Raw genomic sequence first — 21,315 nt, forward strand, 5'->3', positions numbered from 1 at the left:
TGAGCAAAATAGTCAACATATTTTACTCTTCTTTTCTGAATTTCTTTAAAAAGAAAACCTGAATAGAAACAGTATAAAAGACCCATAAGGAATGTGAAGAAAATTGTGCCAATGAGTTAGGTTGATTTAATCATTTATTTGTTCATTTAACGATTATTTATTAACTAATGCCAGAAAATGCTTCCAACCAAAGGCGAATGTCCAAAGAGAAAATTTTTTTAATAATTCTAATCTAAATAAGGGTTTTACACAAGCCCTAATGTGGAAGCATTTATTATTAGTCTCTAAATCAAATAACACACAGCTGTGAGGGACAAGTAAAATGTACCTATTATTCAGCAAAGAGAATTCAATGATTTTCAACCCTTTGAATTGTTTTAAAGCATTGAATTTAAAAATCAAAAACAATTGAAACAAAAGCCTTTCTGGAGTTCAGCAGAAGGGCTACCTGAGTCAAAATAGTACATTTGGTGACAAAAAATTGTTGTCTATTGTGGACTTACCAGGTGAATGCCACACTTGGCAAAATGATGCTAAGTAGTCTATTCTTGTTTGGGTGTGTTAATTTATATTAGTCATGACTCTATTTTCTGCATTTCTGATGCTTTGACATCTTGGGTCTTGCTGACCCTGGAGGAGCTGGGCTTCCCAGGGCTAGCCAATCCCTAAAGATAGTAAAGACTCAACTAGGAGCACGCCTTTCATACACAAATAAAGAAATCATTCCAAATCCCAACTATCCTTTTTCTGGCTCTCACACGCTGGGCTACTTGTCATCTGCTCTCATACACCTCAAGGTTAGGTACCCAGAAAACCAGAGACAGTCCATTAGGTCCTAAAGCCTGCTGAAATATTTTAAGCTGGCCAATTCTAAACCTGCTTACCCTTCCTTGCCTGTTCCTTCGCAAGGAACAGTTAGTTGTTCCTTCTCTCTGACCAACCATGGTGATTCCCCATGTGGTCCTATTGTGGTATGATCTGCCCCCTCTTCTTGGGAACTGTGAGTAACAAACTACTTTTTCAATGATCATCATCTCCATTTTCTGTTGTTCTCACTATACACGAATAATATAAAACATACATTTAAAACATAGTTCTTACATAAACTTACAAATAAAAGGAGATACTTCTTATAGGTACAAAATAATCCCTATTAACATATTGATATATTCTTAAAGGAGTTGTCAGTCATGTGAAAGTCATTCTATGAGAGAATATGAGTTAGAGATGGAACAGCCTCCAGTTAGCTTCATACTCTATATCAAAATAGTGTAAGTATGCTGATTGTTAAAATATTTTATCAGAGGAGAGCATATAAAAGTCTCTTTTTATTGATTTTGATATGTTGGAGTAGAACTCTTGACCATTCCCATAAGATCCACTATGTCTATAGTAGAAAACTTTACAACTATCGCCTATTGATGGTTTCTTGGCCAATAGAAATATATGAGGAGCAACAACTTGTAGTTGCAGCACTTTAATTGTTCATTGATTGCTTCTCATATGTGCTTTGACCAGGAGACTCCAACTGAGCCAGGGACCCCTTGATCAAGGCAGCGACCTTGGGCTCAAGTCAAAGACCTTGGGTTTCAAGCCACTGACCTTTGGGCTTACGCTAGCAATCATGGGATCAGGACAATGAGCCCATGCTCAAGCCAGCAACCTCAGGGTTCTGAAACTGGGATCTCAATGTCCCAGGCCAACACTCTATCAACTACGCCACCACTGGCCAGGCATAATTCTATTGTCTTGAAGTAATTATTTAAATTACATATCAATGACAATCATTTGGCTATTAAAATGTAAAGAGTTTAATTCAATATTAGTATTTTTAAAAATTATTTGTTGTGTGTGGTAGGGGGTATTGGGGAGAACCTGGCTAGATGTTGAGATCAGATTGAAGTCAGCCTTAGTAGAAATAAGTTAAGGGTTTAAAAACAGTAATTGTATTGGTTTTAAAAAGAAGTATTTGAGATCAGTGCTTTGGTAAGCACTTCCTGTGGTGGCCAAGGACAACAGGCAGTCATAATCTGGGCCCAGCCCCTAGCAACCAGACTCTACAGTTCCATGTCCTTTGAAGACACACTGAATCCCAGACAAACGAAGCGGCCCACTCAAGCAGATCTGTAGAAACTGTTTTTAGTCTCTGTCTTTAATGCAATATCTCCTGCTGCCATCTGCTCCTCCTGCAACTCCCGAGTTCTCACAGCTTAGTGGTCCACTGTGGAGCTCAGTGACTGGCCTTTAAGGGACATTCCACCAGAGGAGTAGTCATATCACACACCCTGCCTTTCATGTTTCTTGTCCCCAGATAACCTAGGCCTACTTTATGAAATCCGGAAGTAACAGTCAAAAGTTGTATGAGTGCTCATTTCTCCATCTGAATCTACATTCCTTTGGGAGGAGTTAGTCAGCAAAATAGAACTTAATTACCTTAATGTTAACTAAGGTAAAGAAACATAAAAACTGTTGATACTGCTTTAAGCCAACCCTATATACTACCATCACATTTAATCTCAAGTTATCCATTTTTTTTTTGTGAAAGTATAACTATGTCAGTATGTGCAAACAATTGTTGATAAAGGTTTGCAAGCCTAGTTAGAAACTAGATACAAGAAAGCATGCATAGCAGGAATGCTAGGTGTGGTAGACAGGATCATTCCCTGCCTGGTAGCTATTTATCAACCCCAATTTTCTGCTCACAGAGGGGGCAGTGATCTCTTGATCTCAGGGGAGATGGGTCTTTCCCTAGTTTCAGGAGACAAATCATAATTGCTTTCTTGACCAGGGTGAAGAGATTAAATGTAGGTCTAAATAAAAAAAGGTTCAGTAATTGGGGACTTAGGAATTTGAAAGTCTAGAATAAAGTATAAAGCTGAAAGAAGGAAAAGAGGGAGTGAGAACACAATGTGTTAAGAAATTAAAGCTTTGAAAAAAGTTATAGATACTTATCAAATACCCAAATAAAGGTTAATCTTTTTCTTTAACTAGGAGAAGTTAATTGCCCAGAAGTTAATGTGATTGGACAGAGTGGCATGTGCTTTGAGGTCAGTACCTATAATCTCTAAACCTTTTTAAACCTCTTTGCATGTGGCAGTAAGCTAGTTATCTAAAGAAAACATGCAGACACAATTCAAGGCTTTTCTTGGCTGTACACAAGGATATGACTTATCAAATAGATGACTAAATTTCTAGTCTTTCTGCATGGAAGGTAGTCATGAATATGAAGGGACACCACACTGGACCGCAAACATCATAGAGAAGAGGCTACTCTTGTGTTTATAAAACAATGTTAAGAGGCCCTCCATAACATCATTTCAGTCATGGTGATAAAGTCATGCTACACCCTTATATAAAGAAGTAGCCAAATTTTAGTCCATGGCAGCAGAAAAACCAAGGTAACCCAGGTTTCTATATAAAAACGCCTATCATCAATTCTTTGTGCACGTCAAGTTCCATTTCTGTCAAATAAAACTATTGCTGTTCTTAACTTGCAAAGAAAACAGGACAGTGTTGGGGTCACATATTTTCTGCTCACCGTTCCACAGTGTTCTAACAGAGTCTGAGAGCAAGAAACCATAGAAAGGGTGTTCCAGGAACCTAGCAATCCATGTGTATGTAGCAACAGGTGACATTCTAGTACAGACTTTTAGACCTTTTTTTTAAGCTGACATAATTTTAAGTAGGACAAATGACTTTTATAGTATATGTAAGTTGGTAAGTGTTTTGAGCAATTTCAAAGTTCACTGCATTTGAATATGATTTATTTTACTTCATTTGTTTTCAAAATCTACCCAATAGAGATCAGTTATAAATGAAACTTTAAAACTGACATTTTCCTTTTAATTCTAATTTTATCAATCTCAGCAGCAGAATTCAACTTAAGACAGACAAGTACATTCTGCGGGTTGACAATGAGTTCCAGTAAGAACTTTGCTCTTGGCTCTATTTCTGCCGAGTCTGAATTTTCTTAAATATGCTATTGTTCTTTCATTAGACATAAAACTTGAACAACTGAAGGATTTTTTGGTATTCCATCATAATTATTCTTGATTTTTTCTGTCTATTTAAAATTTGATAGCTTTTTGAACTTTTTCTTACCCCATTTGTACAATACCAAATACTCATGTTTCCCTTTTCTTAGACATGTGTTACGTGAAAACAAATCTCCTTTATATTTATTTAGATTCAACAGTGCAATATATCTCATATGTTTTGTGTAGGTTTAGTTAAGTAGCTAGCACACAAACTGTTGCAAGATTAAGACCTGTCAGTTTACCCAGAGCACGTTTTGGATTCTTACTATACTGATCATGAGTGCACACTCTATGTCCCCACAGAGCTAGTGCACACAGTAGTTGTACTATTCTTGTGTGCACAAATTGTGATGTTCTAAATTCAAATATGCTAATAACAAAGCTTTAGAAGCTGATCAAGTAATTATAAGTACTATATCAAAACATACTGTAGAACTGTTTGGTTTTCTTTTGGTATACACACACACAGACACACACACACACTAATGGCCAAGCAGAAGTTCTTATTAGACAAGCAAAAACACTGAAAACTCCCATGTTACTTTCATCATCAGATCAGAACCTAATACACTCCACTCTCTCCAAAGTTTCAACCACTAAAATGTGGGTGAAGCAAATAATCTACCACAGCAAGTACTACAAAAATCTTGCAATTCAGTTTTACATCTAAAGCAGTTTCCATATGCTTTCAGATCAGCGTTGAGATTCTGTATATGAACAGCTTTATCATTTGGCAGCAGCAATTAATGAAAGAATCTGAGAAAACAGCACCAAACTGATCACAATTCAGTTTAAGAAGAGCGTTATGTCCAATCCACTGCCACAACTCGATACCGTGCAGAGCTGCATAGATCATGTCAGAAAACAAGGGCATAAATAAAACCACACACAGTCTAGGACCTGAATTTGTGGTGATACAAATATCCTCAAACGATCAAACGCAATCAACAGCAATACCTGGCAATTTGTCTCCAAATTCACAACAAAGCACCCAGTTCTCACCTTGCACAAACACACAATCCAGTGGTCAGTGACAAATGCAGACTGCACTTGCAAGCTGGGAGACGGAGCAGCTGCTCTGTCCTGAGCTGCTTAAAGCACATTCGAGCCAAGCAGGCTCGGGTCCTACCCTCTGTTGGTTTGCTGCAGTTTCTGCCATGACTCCATCACCCAGGAATGAAAACCACTGCCCTCTCCCCAGCTACTGAGCTCAGGTAAAAATGCTGAGTCCTGCAAGGTCACCACAAGGTGAACACTGGCAAAAGATGTGTACGAGGAAGAGGAAGAGGGAGGATCATCAAGAAAAGACCCTAAGCTCCAGACACCTTGCCTTTCAAGACATTCTGAACTCCATAAATTAGAGCTGTGACAATAGTCAGAGAAGTGGTAAATTTGAGAATCCCTAAATGGCACTAAGCCAATCTGCTAACCCAGCGGCACTCTTTAAACAATAATCTGTCTCCCTTTCCCTCTCTCCCCCCCCCTCTCCCTCCCTCTCTCTCTCTCTCTCTCTCTCTCTCTCTCTCTCTCTCTCTCTCTCACACACACACACACACACACACACACACAGCCTGCACACAGACTTCTATGTAGCTATTCTAATCTCTCAGACATCCTTCTTAAGCCATAAAGTTTTTGCTAACCCTTTCCAGGTAACAAGGCATAAAGAAGTGTCTTAGAAAATTGAGTATTTGCCAAAATCAAGAGCAAAACTATTTTTGGTTCATAAAGTAATTTGTATTAATAAGGTCTTGCTTTTTGTGTACATACTAGACTTATGCAAACACCCTTTATATTAAAAATACAGTAAAGACATTTTTATTTCAGAGATGACTGAAAGAATCAATTAAAGTTTCTCATAAAAATAAATTCCTAGCATCTCTTTAAAGATTAGTCTTGACTTCTGCAAAATTTGGATAGCTTTCAAGAAGACATTTCTTGCCTCAGATATAATCATTCTGCATGTATGTGTTATAGACAGATACAAACAGGTTTATAAATGTTTCCCTGTAGAGTCTCTCTACGTTTTTATTTCCCATATTTTGGTTTTCCTATCAGAAGTGGAGAAGCAAAATTATTAAGCTTGCAAGTACATTACAAAACATTTTTTCTCTTAGTTGTATTTTTTTCTTATAGGTATACAAGTATTTATTCTCGTTTAGGTCAATAGTTTTTTTTTAATTTTTATTTTATTTATTCATTTTAGAGAGGAGAGAGAGAGAGGGAGAGAGAGAGAGAGAGAGAGAGAGAGAGAGAGAGAGAGAGAAGGGGGGAGGAGCTGGAAGCATCAACTCCCATATGTGCCTTGACCAGGTAAGCTCAAGGTTTCGAACCGGCGACCTCAGCATTTCCAGGTCGATGCTTTATCCACTGTGCCACCACAGGTCAGGCCTAGGTCAATAGTTTTAACCGAAAATTATTCTAACTCTTCAGCCAGTTTTCTCTCCCCTCCTCCAACCACACTGTTCACCAGCTAGGTGACTTGAGTAATTTACCTAACCTTCTAGTATCAATTTTGTAATCTATAACATGGGATTTGTTACTAGTGTATGCTTTGTCTAGCTTCCAGGTCAGTATGAGGTGAAATGGGACAACATATAGGAGACAGTATTTTGTAAATTGTAGAATGCCGAAAAAAAAATGTACGCACTGTATTTTTCTCCCTTCGATTACCCTAGTTAGTACTGGGACTAGTGAATTACTTTCTGTGTTCTCCAAAGGACTTCTTGGGCTTCACAACAAAGTGTTTGTTTCAAGTGGGCTATAAATAGAGTTCAAGATTTTACTGAACTGCTGTCCTCCTTGCGGCGGATCTTGATGGCAGCAAGCACATGGCCTGAGTCAGTTAATTGTGAGCAACATGAGCTCCATTTGGTCTTTGAGGCAGAACCAGACCAGCTGAAACCCTGATAAAAAAACATTCACATGTTTGTCTGGTTTCACAGTTTGCCTGGTGTCCGGCAGTACTCCTGTGTTTGAGGGGCTTCTCCAAAGGGATTAATGAAGGAGAAAGGTTGGGAATGCAATGCCAAATTCACTGCTGAGTTAATTCAGTAACAAAGCTTCTGGGCATCATGCTAATATTCCTACAATTATGTATATATTATTTAGAGATTAGGTTGTTTAGAGCGGGTAGGGGTGGGGACCAAGAGAAGGGAGACCAGTGGGGAACAGAAAAGGAACTAACAATGTTAGCACCCATCTCATAAGACACACAGGGCTGGGAAGTTCCTAGATATTACTTAGTTAACCCACACAGTAACCCGACTAAGGTAGCTGTAATTATTTCCATTTCACAAATGAGAATAATCAGCCTGCACACTGTTACCACTTTGTGGTAGAGCTTGAACTAAATCAAGGTCAGCATAGCCTAGAATCCCATATTCAGACTTTCTCAGAAAGAAAGTAATGTAGGAGGTATAGGAGAGAAAAATGGTGGTGGATAAAGACTTGACTTGAGGGAGGTAAACACACAGTACGGTGCACAGAGATGTGTTGTAGAATTGGGCACCTGAAACCTGTATAATTATATTAACCAGTGTCACCCCAATAAATTCAATTATAAAAAAGAAAGAGCCTGACCAGGCGGTGGCGCAGTGGATAGAGCGTCGGACTGGGATGTGGAGGACCCAGGTTTGAGACCCTGAGGTCCCCAGCTTGAGTGCGGGCTCATCTGATTTGAGCAAAAAGCTCATCAGCTTGGACCCACGGTCGCTGGCTCGAGCAAGGGGTTACTAGGTCTGCTGAAGGCCTGCAGTCAAGGCACATATGAGAAAGCAATCAATGAACAACTAAGGTGTCACAACAAAAAAACTGATGATTGATGCATTTCATCTCTCTCTGTTCCTGTCTGTCTGTCCCTATTTATCCCTCTCTCTGACTCTCTCTCTGTCCCTGTAAAAAAAAATAATAATAAATAAATTTTTAAAAAAAGAAAGAAAAAAAATGAGATTAAGTTTGGTTTAGTGGGGATAGGAAAGGCAAGAATGCAAGTACCAAGGAATCTTCTTGAGGGTATTCACTAGACATGTTAACTTTTATTAAGAGTGTAGAAATTTTAAAAAAAAGATTGATTTTTATAAACAATGAAGTCATTTCAAGATACAGAAAAAAGATTTGTTACTACATGCCAACAATTTTTTAAAATTTTATTCTGCCCGTCTTTAAATTGATGAAGTGAATTCAAAAATATTTTTCTATAGCAGAATACGCTATAGAAAAAAAGTGTTTCAACATATGCCTAATGCATTATTTTATTTCAATTTGTTTAACTTACCAGATCTTTGGCAATGCCCATGAGGAAGAGAGCATTTCCCCTTAAATGTAGCAGAGAAGACATTTTTTCAGCTATATTTTGGAGTACAGGGTAGGAGTCATAATTTTCAGTCTCTTGGATCTGAAGATATTAATAAAATGCCAGGTTCTTCCTACCAGTTTTATTGAAAAGCTGGAGACAGAGACTGACTGCAGCCCTACATGGTATATGTTTCTGCTCTCCCCCTTTCAAGTGGCATTCCCAGCTGTAAGAGAAACCTTGAAATTATACGTGCAAGCCAGCAAATTTATCCCAAATCTTCTATTTCTGCAGTTGGTCTTCTTTTTCCATCTTTTTTTGCAATCTTTTCAGAGAATACTACTCTCTGGTTATATCTTCTTGCCTCTGCTTTTAACTTTCCCAACTACAAAGTGCACTGTCCAAAATTCCTTCATAAAACCAGCCTTCTCCTCCTACCCAAATTGAGCCTTAAAAAGAAATCTATAAATATGGAAGTCTTGCAGAAAGAATCAGTTTGTTTCAGAAATTTTCATTAAAAAGAGATATATAACTGGACTATTGTCTTTGTTAGTAATAAGCTAAAATAAGTAGTGTAAACAGAATAGATACAGATATTTTCCTCTCAATTTTTCAAGTTCAACTGTGACTGGCAGTATCCTAAATAACCAATTAATGCTCATAAAATAGGGTGAGGGGCCTTCAGCTGTTTGGTGTGCAATTCATTGCTCCTTTTGCTTAAATATACATTTTGACTCCCATTACAACCCATTTGTTCTAGGGGCATCATATTTAACCGAAAAGCAAGTAAAATAAAAAAAGAGTTCATCTATCGTGAAGCCTGTAATGGCATACCTGACCTATAGCAAACTGAAAGAGCCACATCCTCATTCCCAAAATCGTTTTATTCCTGAATGAAGAAAGGATGCACAAACAATAGTAATTTTTTAAAATTAGACACTATTGCACTAAGTTTTCAATTATATCTCAAGTCAGGAATGATAAAAATGAAAAAATATTTTTTGGCACTTTCTTCAAATTACTACTCCGTCTCATTAAGATATTTTGTTTTCTAAACACTTCGGCTAATGTTTGCCCAAATGAAATTTCACAGCAGAAAATAAGAGCACAAGGCCTCCTCCCTTTCTCTGTCTCAGACTCTTCATTTCCTCTGTTGGACTTTAAGATCCTCATTTTGCAAACATGTATTGAAAAAACAAACAAACTTATGTTGAAGTTTATATGTATGAAGAAGAAAGCACAAGAAAAGCAGGGGTTAACTTCAGTGGTCCAGTGGAGAAAGTAAACATGATGCATTGGTTTTCTATTTGAATCTTGTATCTTGCCCAATGATGATATCTTCTTGATGCGACCTAGGGCCAGTGTCTACCTTCACACAGAAATTCAAGGAGGTCTGGCCTGAAGTCCTTTGAATTTTCCCACTTGGGGCGGAACTGGGTTCCTGGATGAATAGCATAAAGTTGTTTCTACTTTGTAATCTAATGAGAAAAAGTGTTTTTCTAACACATTTTTCCTTGCCACTCCCTTCAGTTTGATTCCTTTTCATAGGCCCTAGAAACAAGTTCCCATGATGACATATATATGCCGTGGAAAGCCAATACTGTTAAAACATTGAACGTATGTAGAGAAAAATTTAGAGTAGCCTGAAATGTGTAAGCTTTTTGTATTTCAAATGTTAGTGTGGATGCCTAAGGGTACATATGTGAAGTCTCAATCTATATGTAGTTAATATCATGAATACGTCTTGAACAGTTATAAAGTACTATATTTTAAAACATAATTTTGTTTTTACTGAATGGCAAGTATTTTTTTTTTTTGTATGCAACAAGATCTGTTAACAGCCTTTCTACTTTATTAGATGAAGAACCACTGTCTTGGTTTTCCTGAAAGCTCTCCTAAATACATTCAAGGGGTTTAAGGAAAAGAAATACTTAGTGGTATAAATAAAGGAGGAGGGGAACCAGAAGGTCATCCCTTGTGAATGCAGAGAGAAAGGTTTCTGGGCATTTAAAGTTATTTTCAAATGTACACTCAAGATCACTGGAGATATTTGAATTTTTTGTAAAAATATAGTTTCACAGTATAATTGTCACCCCTTACAACATGAAAGGGTGTTATAGCCAGGTAATCTGCACAAAGGGCTCTCAGCTACCTGGCATCCGGAGCCTGAGGATCATAGACTCGACTTCTGTTCACTCAGATTCCTTCAGCAAGAGCTCTTTTTGGAAGCCTGGGACACATGGGAACATGGGTGCTCCTTTTCTTTCTCTTTCTTTCTTTCTTTCTTTCTTTCTTTCTTTCTTTCTTTCTTTTTCTTTTTTTCATCTCTTAAGTGGGAAACAGGGAGGCAGAGTGAGAAATTCCTGCATGTGCTCTGACTGGAATCCATTTGGGGCTGTTGCCGTTGCTCCATTGCTCAGAAACTGAGCTTTTTTAGTGCCTGAGGCAAGGCCTTGGAGCCATCCTCAGCACCAAGGGCCAACTTGCTCCAACTGAGCCATGGCTGTGGGGAAGGAAGAAAGAGAGAGAGAAGAAAGAGGGGTGGAGAAGCAGATGGTCACTTCTCCTGTGGGCCCTGACTGGGAATCAAACCCAAGATGTCCATACACCAATGCTCTACCACTGAGCCAACTAGCCAGGGCCTCCTGTTTTCTATCAAGTGAATCCTTGAGGATAAAATCTTTAAAAACATCAGATTCAAAGTTCCTAATATATCTTAAGATACATCCATATGCTGTGGTACAATAATGATTGTAATTTAGAGCACCAGGTTAGGATTTTTTCCCCAGTTGATTTTAAAGAGAGAGGAAGGGAGAGAGAGAGAGACAGGAACATTGGTCTGTTCCTGTATGTGCCCTGACTGGGGATCAAATCAGCAACCTTTGTGATTCAGAGTGATGCTCTAACCAACTGAGCTATGTGGCCAGGGCCAGGTTAGAAAATTTTGGTACATTTACTGAATGAAGCATATTAGAAAATCGTGTGTGCAGTGTTATCTGAATTTTTAAATAAACATTTAATAGGATAGAAGAATCTGAAAAATATACATTACGGTGTTAATGTTAACTTACTAAGTAGTGAGATTATAGCAATTTTATTTTCTCCTTGATCTTTTTTTATTTTCTAAATGTTCTGCAATGCCTATTATTTGGAGGGAGGGAGGAAGAGAGAGAGAGAGAGAGAAAGAAAGAAAAGGAAAGAGAAGACACAGAAAAGAAAGAAACAAGAAATAAAGAAAGACCAGTAACTCTAGTTCAAGATGTTGGAAATCATTTTTGAGAACATATTCCTTCACAAAGCTGATTTTACCATGCTTATAATCTCTGCAACTGGAAAAATTTAGTCTTTAGACCTGTTATTACCATTACATTCACCATCTGCATTAAAAATATTCATAAGTACACAAAAAATTGAAGATACAGCAGTATTATAACAGGGAAAATATAGAGTAATTGTTTTTATTGATTTTCAGAATAGAAAAAAGGGAGATAGGGAAAATAATAGAGGTGTGTCTGTGTATCTGTGAAGTCAACTATAGAGAGAATAGATATAGTGCAAATACAAATAGCATTGTATACAGTCATGAATATGGAATCATAGTTTTGGGGTCCACTAGTTATTTCTAAAAGTATAAAGGTAAACTAACAGTATATACAAGCCCAAGAAAAGCTACTGTTTTCTAAAACATGATCTTGCCTTAGCACATATATTTCAGAGATATCTTTTCTGTAATGGCAATATTAAATTTCTTTGGGGGTAAACAGAGTGCTTGGCAGAGAGATTGCATTGCTGATGTTACCGGGCCTTACTTGCACTTTTGTTTGTGTCCTGTATACCTTTCTAACCTAACTGGGAGCCAGATGGTAGAAAACTCAAGATTACAAGAAAGTAATCAAATATCATCTTGTTAATCAAATGGCAGATTCCAGTCCACAGTGTATATATTTCTTGGGAGAAGTGTTGAGCACAAAAATCTCGAGGCCAGTCAATATTATTTGGTCTCAGCCTAAAATTCACCCACCTGCTGCTAATGTTTACTTGTTTGTTTCTGAAATTGCATTTGAGGAACTAAAAAAATAGCAAGACTAAATTCATAAACTGAGCATTTTACTTTTCAAAAATTAGGTCATAGCCATGTTTTTCTTTTTAACTGAAATGAACTTTTCTAACATGCTCATGCGGAGAAAAAGTTTCATAAACTGAGCAGGGCTATATTCCTTCCTTCCTTCCTTCCTTTTTCTCTTTCTCTCTCTCTTTCTTTTTTTCTTTATTTCTTTCCTTTTTTTCCTTTTTTAAGTGAGAGTAGTATAGTTAAAGACAGACCCATGCATGCACCCGACAGGGATCCACCAAGCAAACCCTGTCTGGGGCCAATGCTCTGCCTATCTGGGGCCCATGCTTGCAAGTGAGCTATTTCTAGCACCCAAGGCAGAGGCCTGAGGGAGCCATCTTCAGCGCCCAAGGCTGACATTCTTGAATCAGTCAAACCATGGCTGCAGGAGGGGAAGGGAAAGAGAGAGGGAGAGAAGGGGAAGGGATTGGGGAAGAAGCAGATGGTTGCCTCTCCTGTGTGCCCTGACCAGGAATCAAATCTGGGACATCCACACGCCAGGCCAACACTCTATGGCTGAGCCAAAAGGCCAGGGCTGGGCTACGTTTCAAGAGAACAGGTTTTGCTCTTTAAACAAAAAGCCAACATGAATGAAACTGAGAGATCACTATGATCTTCAAATATTACAGAGCTAGAAGATAAAATATATAAAAGTGTGATATTTTCAAAACCACAATTTCCAATAAATTCTCTGAAGGAAAACAGGAAGTAGTACGTTTACTTATGTTTTTATCTTCATTTGGATTGTAACAGTTTTTACAGTTGCACAACCTTCAAGCTGGTTAAATAGTGGTTCTCAAAACATTTCTTATGATAACTACTTCCCTCCACAGATCCTATGACATTTCCCATTAAAACAACAACACAAAAGAAACAATATATTGGCAGACAATCTGTTGTAAAGAGGGCTACTGTGACATCTTGAGGAGGGGGGAAGGCTAGGAATGAACAAGTGAGCACAGGCAGGAGTAGTGGCAATAAACCTCTCTACCCTCCGCAGGGGATCAATAAATGTCGACTGGCTGCAGAAAAGGAAAGCAACAGAAAAAGATTTCACTGAGGTAAAGAGGACCTGCTGTAGTTCAGCTCTATCTCTCTCTAATGAAAAGATATATTACCTAAAACTAGTTTTTACTTTCTTACTGAAGTTCTAAATATTACATAGTCAATAATATTAGAAGCAGAGGCATTTAAAGGGATCGCCTGGCCCCCAACTGAGGTCTTTTTGATGATAAAACCAATCACCCCCTACCGTGGTTTTTAAATGTTTCTTTTCTGATTTTCATGGTCCTAAATTAGGCTAAAATGGATAAGATAATGAAAAGAGACCGTGTGACATCAAAAGTTTCTTCTTGACTTTTCTAGGGAAAAAAACAAATCATGGAGCAGTGACTTAGTGAGTATAATTATTTTCATTTTACAAGTAAGAAAAAAAAGCTTAGGAAATTCAGTATTGCTCTTTCACCATATAAATATCATTCAGTAAATGTTCAATAATGCAACATCTTCTTAGATCTAGTCCAAAAAGGGATAGGTGATTGGATTTTAATAGGTAACATTATGGGAATATCCAATACAGATCATGCTACCTAACAATTTTATCAAAACAAAGAAATTAGTCATCTGGGACAGATTCCAACCCAGACTCCAAAATCTGGGGTCCAGGGATATGATTTTGTATTAACTATCTTAGTAAAAGTTCTTACATTAAAAGAATTATTTTTGCTGTACTGTTCATACTTGGTTTTAATAATTTGATCAGATCTGAAACTCTTAATTCTAATAAAATGAAATCTTTTGTGAAATTGCCACTTTTTACCTAAACATTTCAGTAACTTTTCTTACTGAAAAACCTACATTTCATGGTGTTCTCTCCTCATTTGAATTCAGCATTTACTTCTCATTGAAAAATATAATGGATGTCTATCAAGCAAGACTTGTATCTGGGAAACTTTCACTTTCAAGAATTAGGCTGTCATTCATAGACATGAAAGAGACTTCAGGCATTGTCCAATTGAGGACACTAACACCCTCTGGTAAACTCCCTTATGTAAAGTTACATAAATACGAGCATTTGAGTCAGGCCTAGAAAACACAATGAGATCTTCCATTTAGTTGTTATTTCTACTTTACTACAACATTCTGTCTCATGATTTCTATTCGATAAGTTAGGTTGTTTTTCCCCATTGTGATAGATCGGTTGCTCCAGTTGGTCAAAGCAAGGCAGTTTGAAATAAATCACTCCCCTACTGCTGCTATGCTTACCTTCTGTGTGAACGTTGGCCTACTGAGGTGAAGTGAGGTGGTTACTATTGTGGCATGGTCTCTAGTCTTGATCTTTCTAATTAAGAGCATGACTATTTTTTATTTTGGCTGTCCTGGAATAGGGTAATTATTAAAAAAAATAAACGTAGAGGGAGTCTTTCAAAGAGTAAAGGAAGAAACTCTTTTCTGGCTATCAGTTTCAGATCTAAGCTTTGAGAACATAGATGTCTTAAGAGTCTCCTAATTGATAGGACCCAAGATGACACCAGCTACACTAAAACAGAGAAATGGCCTTAGTGCAATTGAGTCAGATCATCCTGGAGAGCAGGTGTTATTTTATGGCTTGTTATTTTCCTTTGTTTCCCATAGGTTTTTTTTTTGTAAGAACTAGTTTTATATCAGGTGCTTTATTGGTTATAATGGAGGACTACACTGAAATTTAGAAAATCACGAGGCCTTATGAAGTAATCATAAGATGACAGCAAATAGCTAATACAAACATATTTCCATTTTGTTCTTTGAAGAAAACCCTCAAAGTTCTCAGGAAAAGAGAATTGAAGCTATGTGGCTCTATGTGAGGCTATCTCTTTATTGACAACTTGGAGAATCTAGGTTGTATTGTGAAGGTTGGGAGTGGTTTCCTTAAGCAAGGAAAGATATTTTTGTTGTTGTTGTTGGGGAAAAATATTCAGTTTAGATACTCATATTATGTGTTAGATTTATCTAGATTCTCAAAGAAAGTCTGAATTAGTTTTTTTACTTTTTAATTTAGTAGATGTTATAACAAATAATCTCAAGTTTAATCCCCAAACCTATATTGGATGGAAACAAACTACTAGATTTCTTTCAATTAGATACTATCCAATAATTATGGCATGAACAAGATATAAAAATGTTTTTTGGAAAGGTCAGAAACTCTCACTTATTGAAGCTCTTATTCTTATTATTGAAAAATACATCTATTATAAAAGAAAATACTAATTATGTCACCAGCTTTTATTTCTCTCTCTATATATATATATTTGTACTAAAGACTGATATGAGCATATTTGAACAAGATGTTAAAATCAATTTTGCATGTAATACTTGTATTAAGTTTTCTCTAGATCTTCCTGATAATTTTGAATTTATCCACTTGATAATAAAACATATGAAGATCTCCAACCTGTAAATAGGTTGCTTTTAATTGGGATTGCATCTTCATTATTAAAATCTTCTATATTTTACTACATTATCAGTGGAATAAAATGATAAACACTTAAGTAATGGCAATAGAAAAATAAAATTTTATAGTAGAAATAACTTTAAACTTTTCTTTTTAGAGAGAGAGGGAGAAAAAGCTAAAGTGACAGGACAGACAGACAAGAAGGGAGAGTGATGAGAAGCATCAACTCATAGTTGCAGCACTATAGTTGTTCATTGATTACTTTCTCATATATGCTTTGACAAGGGGTTCTATCTGAACCAGAGACCCCTAGTTCAAGCCAGCAACCTTGGGCTCAAGCCAGTCACCATGGGGCCATGTCTATGATCCTATGCTCAAGCCAGCAAGCCTGCACTTAAGCTAGCTGAGCCTGTGCTCAAGGTGTCAACCTCAGGGTTTCAAACCTGGGTCCTCAGCATCCCAGGCTGATGCTCAATCCACTGCACTACTGCCTGGTCAGGCAAAACAACTTTGAACTTTTGTCATAAAGATCAGATAGCATGAATATAGGCAATAGAGATGGTTGATAATAGGGTGACCTCTTTGCACAACAAGTCACTCTTGGCTGAGCATTTCATTGACCTTGACTAGGATTCTGTTTCTATCCATATTCACCAGCTGCTAGATCTCACCAGCTGCTAGTTTTAGGGTGAACTCACCCCTAAAATGAAGAGTAATGAGAAAACTGCTTAAAATTTAGACTACTTTAAAATTACTAAAAATATTTTATAGCATTTACAGTTCAGCATCTTGGGACAAAGTCTTTTTGACCCACACTAGCTATATCACTGGAGATCATTTCAAAGGCTGACATTTTAAATAGCCAATAAACTTCTCAAAGAACACATAAAAATCTTAGCATGTCAGCATTAGATAAGATGCCAGTGGCCATGTAGTTCAAGTTCCTATCTCATTAAATTAAAAAACTGACTGAACAATATTTTGTCCAGTTCACTATAGTAAACCCTTGCTATTAGAAAAGAATTGTTCCAACCAAACCTTTCACAAATACAAAAACTTTATATAGGTACTATACATCATAAACCTTCAGGGTCACTCCTGAAAAATACAATCACCAAGTAAATTCTGAAAAAATGTTGATTAATGGATGAATTACCTCCATTGCATTCCTGTATTAATAATTTTATTAACATTTAATTTTTGTGATATACCTCAAATTTCTAGAGAATATATGTTATAATAATTTTATCGGTCAATAACTAAAACAGAAATGGCACACTGGAAACATTTTTGTTTGATTGAGGTGAGAGAATGAAATGTTGGTGTTTAGCCAGCTTATGATAAAACAATTTACTATTTTTACTAGAACTACTTTACATTAGCTAAGTAAAGCAACACTAGGAACGATAAGGTATAAATTCGAAGACAAAAGATTTTCTCTATAATATCATTGAAAAATTAAACCGTGCAAAGAAAATACAGAAAACAAAGAAACTGAGGCATAAAACAGCTAAGTAACTGGCCCAGGATCACTCAGCTGTGTTCCGTTGAGGAAACCCTGAGTAATAATGCAGGTCGCCTGGCTCAAAATCTATGCTGCTGCTGTGCTATGCCGCGTTATGAAACACACTGATGTGTATGATTGCACTTTGCTTTCATTATGATCAAAACAAAGAGCAAGCTATTAGCACCATGTCCTTCCAGAACTCTGGTATTACTCAAGCTATTAATCCTGTTATTTCACATGTGATGAAACAGAATCCTATAAAGGTTAAGGACATTTATTAAAGTCACAGAGATATTTTGTACTGAAAATTAAAGATTAAAAAGGTACTGCTTAACAAGGTTGGCAATTCACTTATATGAAAAGCAAGATTAAATTTTTAATAAAGGAAATTTCAGGAACAATGCTATTGGTCAAATAAATTTGTAAATATGATGTATATGTTTGCTCGCTTATAGTTTGCATTGGGTGTGGGAGACAGGCTGTAAGCTGGCAAGGTCTTTATAGCCTAAGGCTTAGTTTAAAGACTAAGCTTTTCCCACCCTTTTAATACTAAGATCTTTTCAACATCCTTCTAATACTAAGATCTTCTCAAAACTAAGTTTTTCCCCACACCCTTGACTGTTGCATGATGTGGGGTGGTGCACTCTTATGAGGAATACCCTTTATACCTCAGGTAAGTGGCTCTGTATCAGACTTCTTTATTTGTATATTGGCTTAAAGGCTTTAATTTTGTACACTATATAATAAAGCAGACCAGGGGCTCTCTCTCTCAGTTCCTGCCATCAGCATTGAAGAGGAGAGGCAGCCAAGATGGCAGAGTGCTGAAGAAGAAGCCAGTTTATGCAGTTTGTGCAAAGAGGAGATGGGAAACAAAGGTGAATAAGGCTGGTGGGGCCCTTGATTCTAGAAATACTCAGATGAGTCAGTACCTTTGGGAGCCCTGAATGAAAGGGAAGTGTTTTCCCACCGTGTGTATTTTCTTGCCCAGTGGGTGCAAGCTAGGATTAAAGATAATGGCCCACCAGTTCTTGGCTCCATTGTTTCATTACTATCTGTTCAAATCAAATGTGAACCTGCAGGGGCCGGGCGGCTGTTTTGGTGGCCGTGGCTGCTGGCTTTACAAATGCCTACCACTTACTGAGCATTGCTTAGATTCCAAGAACTTTATATTGTTTTTATTATCCTCCCAACAGCCCTGGAAGGTAAATTCTCATTTTCACTCATATTATAATCCTTATGTTACAGATAAGAAAAATTGAGTCTCAAAATATTAAGTAGGTTGCCCAAAATCATATACCTAGTGGACAATCAGTTAGGATTTAGCTTCAAACACTATGCACTTTCAAATATATCTTTGGGGGACCCCAAATGATATTGCCATGCTGGGGACTAATATAGGTAAATGGAAGAGAAATCCCTTGGCGAGGCACACCTGTTCCCTGCTCATTCCAGTCTCTCCTTGCCCCCAGTTTCATCACCCCCCACCCCACACTGCTGCCCCTCTTCTCCCACTGTCAGTCCTCTGGTCTGTAAAGCTCCATCCTTGCATTACATTAAAACTTTCCTTTCGGTTTTATTTTGCCTCATCAGAACGTTGTACGAGACAGAAACTTTATACAACAATAACATATGTTATAAATGAGCATGGGGCGGGGGGGGGGGTGTTCTAAAGTAGATTAAATCCCTGGGAAAAAACAAACAAACAAAAACAAATGGGTGCTAAAGTATATCAAATAAACTTTTATTTGCATAAATATATTCAGCTGTATTGTTACATTTTTGTATGTGATTAAGCATTGAATGGAATAAGGTAATTCTCTGTCTTACATGTAATACTTGTTTAATAAATTACATGAGTAATTCATTTACTGGCTCTGTCATTAACATTTTGATATCTAAATCTCTATATAACTAGCAGATATGATCATCTCTTTTCTTAATTTTAAATAATAGTATCTTTATTCTCACCTCAATTCAATTAGAAGGGCTTTCTTGTTTTCAAATTTAAATTCCTTTCAGTACCTAATACAGAACCCCCAGAATGTCAATCCTGTTGACAACGGTGGCTACATGTATATCCATAATGCTTACAGTGATGACTAAAGAACTGTTTTTAATCCTGTTTGTAACTGTCTTGATAGAGGATCCTTCTGTCCTAAATCAGTTATCTTTGGGGCTGGCATCTCCCTTTGTTTACCCATTATGATTTTCTGCCTAAGGCCTATGACAGTTATTCACCTTCAATATGATGAAACATGGGAAGGGCTGTGTAGCAAATTCCTTAATAAACCCAGGAAGTCACAGTCTCCAGTTTCTTTGTAACAAACAGTTTGTTTTTTATCCGCAGATTCCTTTTCCAAATTACCTACCTTCTTTCTTTCATCAAAGAAAGCCATTTTTTTTCTTTTACTTTACTAAATTCCTATTCCTTTTGGATTTTTATCTTTCGTAATTAAAGAAGTAATTACTACCATATGGACATGAAATTTGAAGAACAGGAATAAAAAATATTCAAAACATCAAAACAAGACTGAGAAAGAGCTGACTCACCAGGGCCAACGTTCCTTAATTCTAGACTCATGGTGCATGCTCTCTAGATGACTTTTCCTTCTTTCTGACAACATTTAAGAATAAAGTATTATGAACAGAAGAAGAGCAAAAATAGTGAAGTATTACCTTAAAATGTCTAAAAATCTAGCTTTTAGACCACACTCTATGAAAAAAGTTAAGAAAAGCTGGCAAGCAACAGCATAATTCATTCTACCAGAAGAAACCCAAACAAAATATTTCTGTCTCAGGCAACTGAAGGAACATTGGAGAGAATAAGATGTAAGTGATTGAAGGATTCACGTTAAACCAAGAAAAGGTTAATGTGGCAGAGTGATTAAAGCAGTTGAAAGGAAGCTAATTTAGAGTACAGTGCTGCTCAGAGGTGAAGCTTCACCACCTGCCTAGGCACTTAGTGAGAATGGTGTTGGGCAAACCAATGTGTTTCAAGTGTGAAACAAGTGACTTAGGTTTGCTTGCTTGTATTTCGCATTGGCAGGGAGCAGCACCATGTGGGTGTAGTCTGTGAAAGGCTGTGGGTACTTGCCCTCAGGGCGGCAGTTGATTGCAAATTGTGGATTGCCTTCCTGCTTGGGAAGGTCCGTTGTTTGCTACAGTTTGCTGGAGAAGGGGTTTTTCTCCCAGCCTGTTTTGGCTGGGGAGGGCAGTCAGAGAGAGAGAGAGAGAGAGAGAGAGAGAGAGAGTGCTGAGGGGATTGGGAGACCTGAGATTTCCTCCCTGCCTGTTTGGCTGGGGGATGCTGAGGCTGGTGGGGGCCTATATGTCCAGGAGAGTCTGGAGAGAAGAAGGGAAGCAGTTTTCCCTGCCTGTTTGCTTGTCTGCAGTTAGGAGACTCTAATAAATGGAATGGCCCACCATTTTCCAGCTCCACAGTTCTATTACCGTCTGCCTGAATCCAATGAGAACCTACATGGCCCTGGCCACTGGCCTTACAAATGGCAAGGTCTGAAAATACCCATTTATCACCCCTAGGACTTAACATTGAGAATCTTGCTTTATATCGACGCCTGCTATATACTTCTTTTCCCCCAAAAGGATCACACTGAAATAAAAAAGCATATTTTTGGAATTGAAGGAAACATGCAAGAATGCTGAACATCCGGTTTCTTTCATTATAAGAAAAAACAAAAAACTACATGAAACTGTTAACAAGTAAATAAAAATATGTATAAGGGTTAGTTAGAAGGAAAAACTGTTCTGTTCCCAAGAAAGATAGATCAACATTTTGTTTATAAAGGTCCAGAGAGAGGAAAAATGTTCAGAGCAGGATGTCATTGAGAGAGGAGAGGGAGATAAGGAGACATGCTAGAAGGAATAGATACTAACGTTGCTGACTTTAAGAAAAAGTCCCTGGAATAGTGAGGCTTA

The 21,315-nt window shown here is 37.4% G+C and overlaps 1 protein-coding gene across 5 annotated transcripts in view; it reads right to left on the reverse strand.

Moving 5' to 3' along the window:
- ARHGAP24 (Rho GTPase activating protein 24) overlaps positions 1-21,315 on the reverse strand; it is an 881,345-nt gene that overhangs the window by 201,756 nt on the left and 658,274 nt on the right. Inside the window, exon 1 of one of the 5 annotated variants that reach the window (XM_066233838.1) lies at positions 5,040-5,244. The exons of the other annotated variants lie outside the window; for them this stretch is intronic. The gene's annotated coding sequence lies outside the window, so the exon portion shown is untranslated. Of the gene's footprint in view, positions 1-5,039; positions 5,245-21,315 lie in introns of those variants that run through there. 5 annotated transcript variants of the gene reach the window in all.

Source organism: Saccopteryx bilineata, chromosome 5 (genome assembly GCF_036850765.1).
Source record: "Saccopteryx bilineata isolate mSacBil1 chromosome 5, mSacBil1_pri_phased_curated, whole genome shotgun sequence".
Lineage (NCBI taxonomy): Eukaryota > Metazoa > Chordata > Mammalia > Chiroptera > Emballonuridae > Saccopteryx > Saccopteryx bilineata.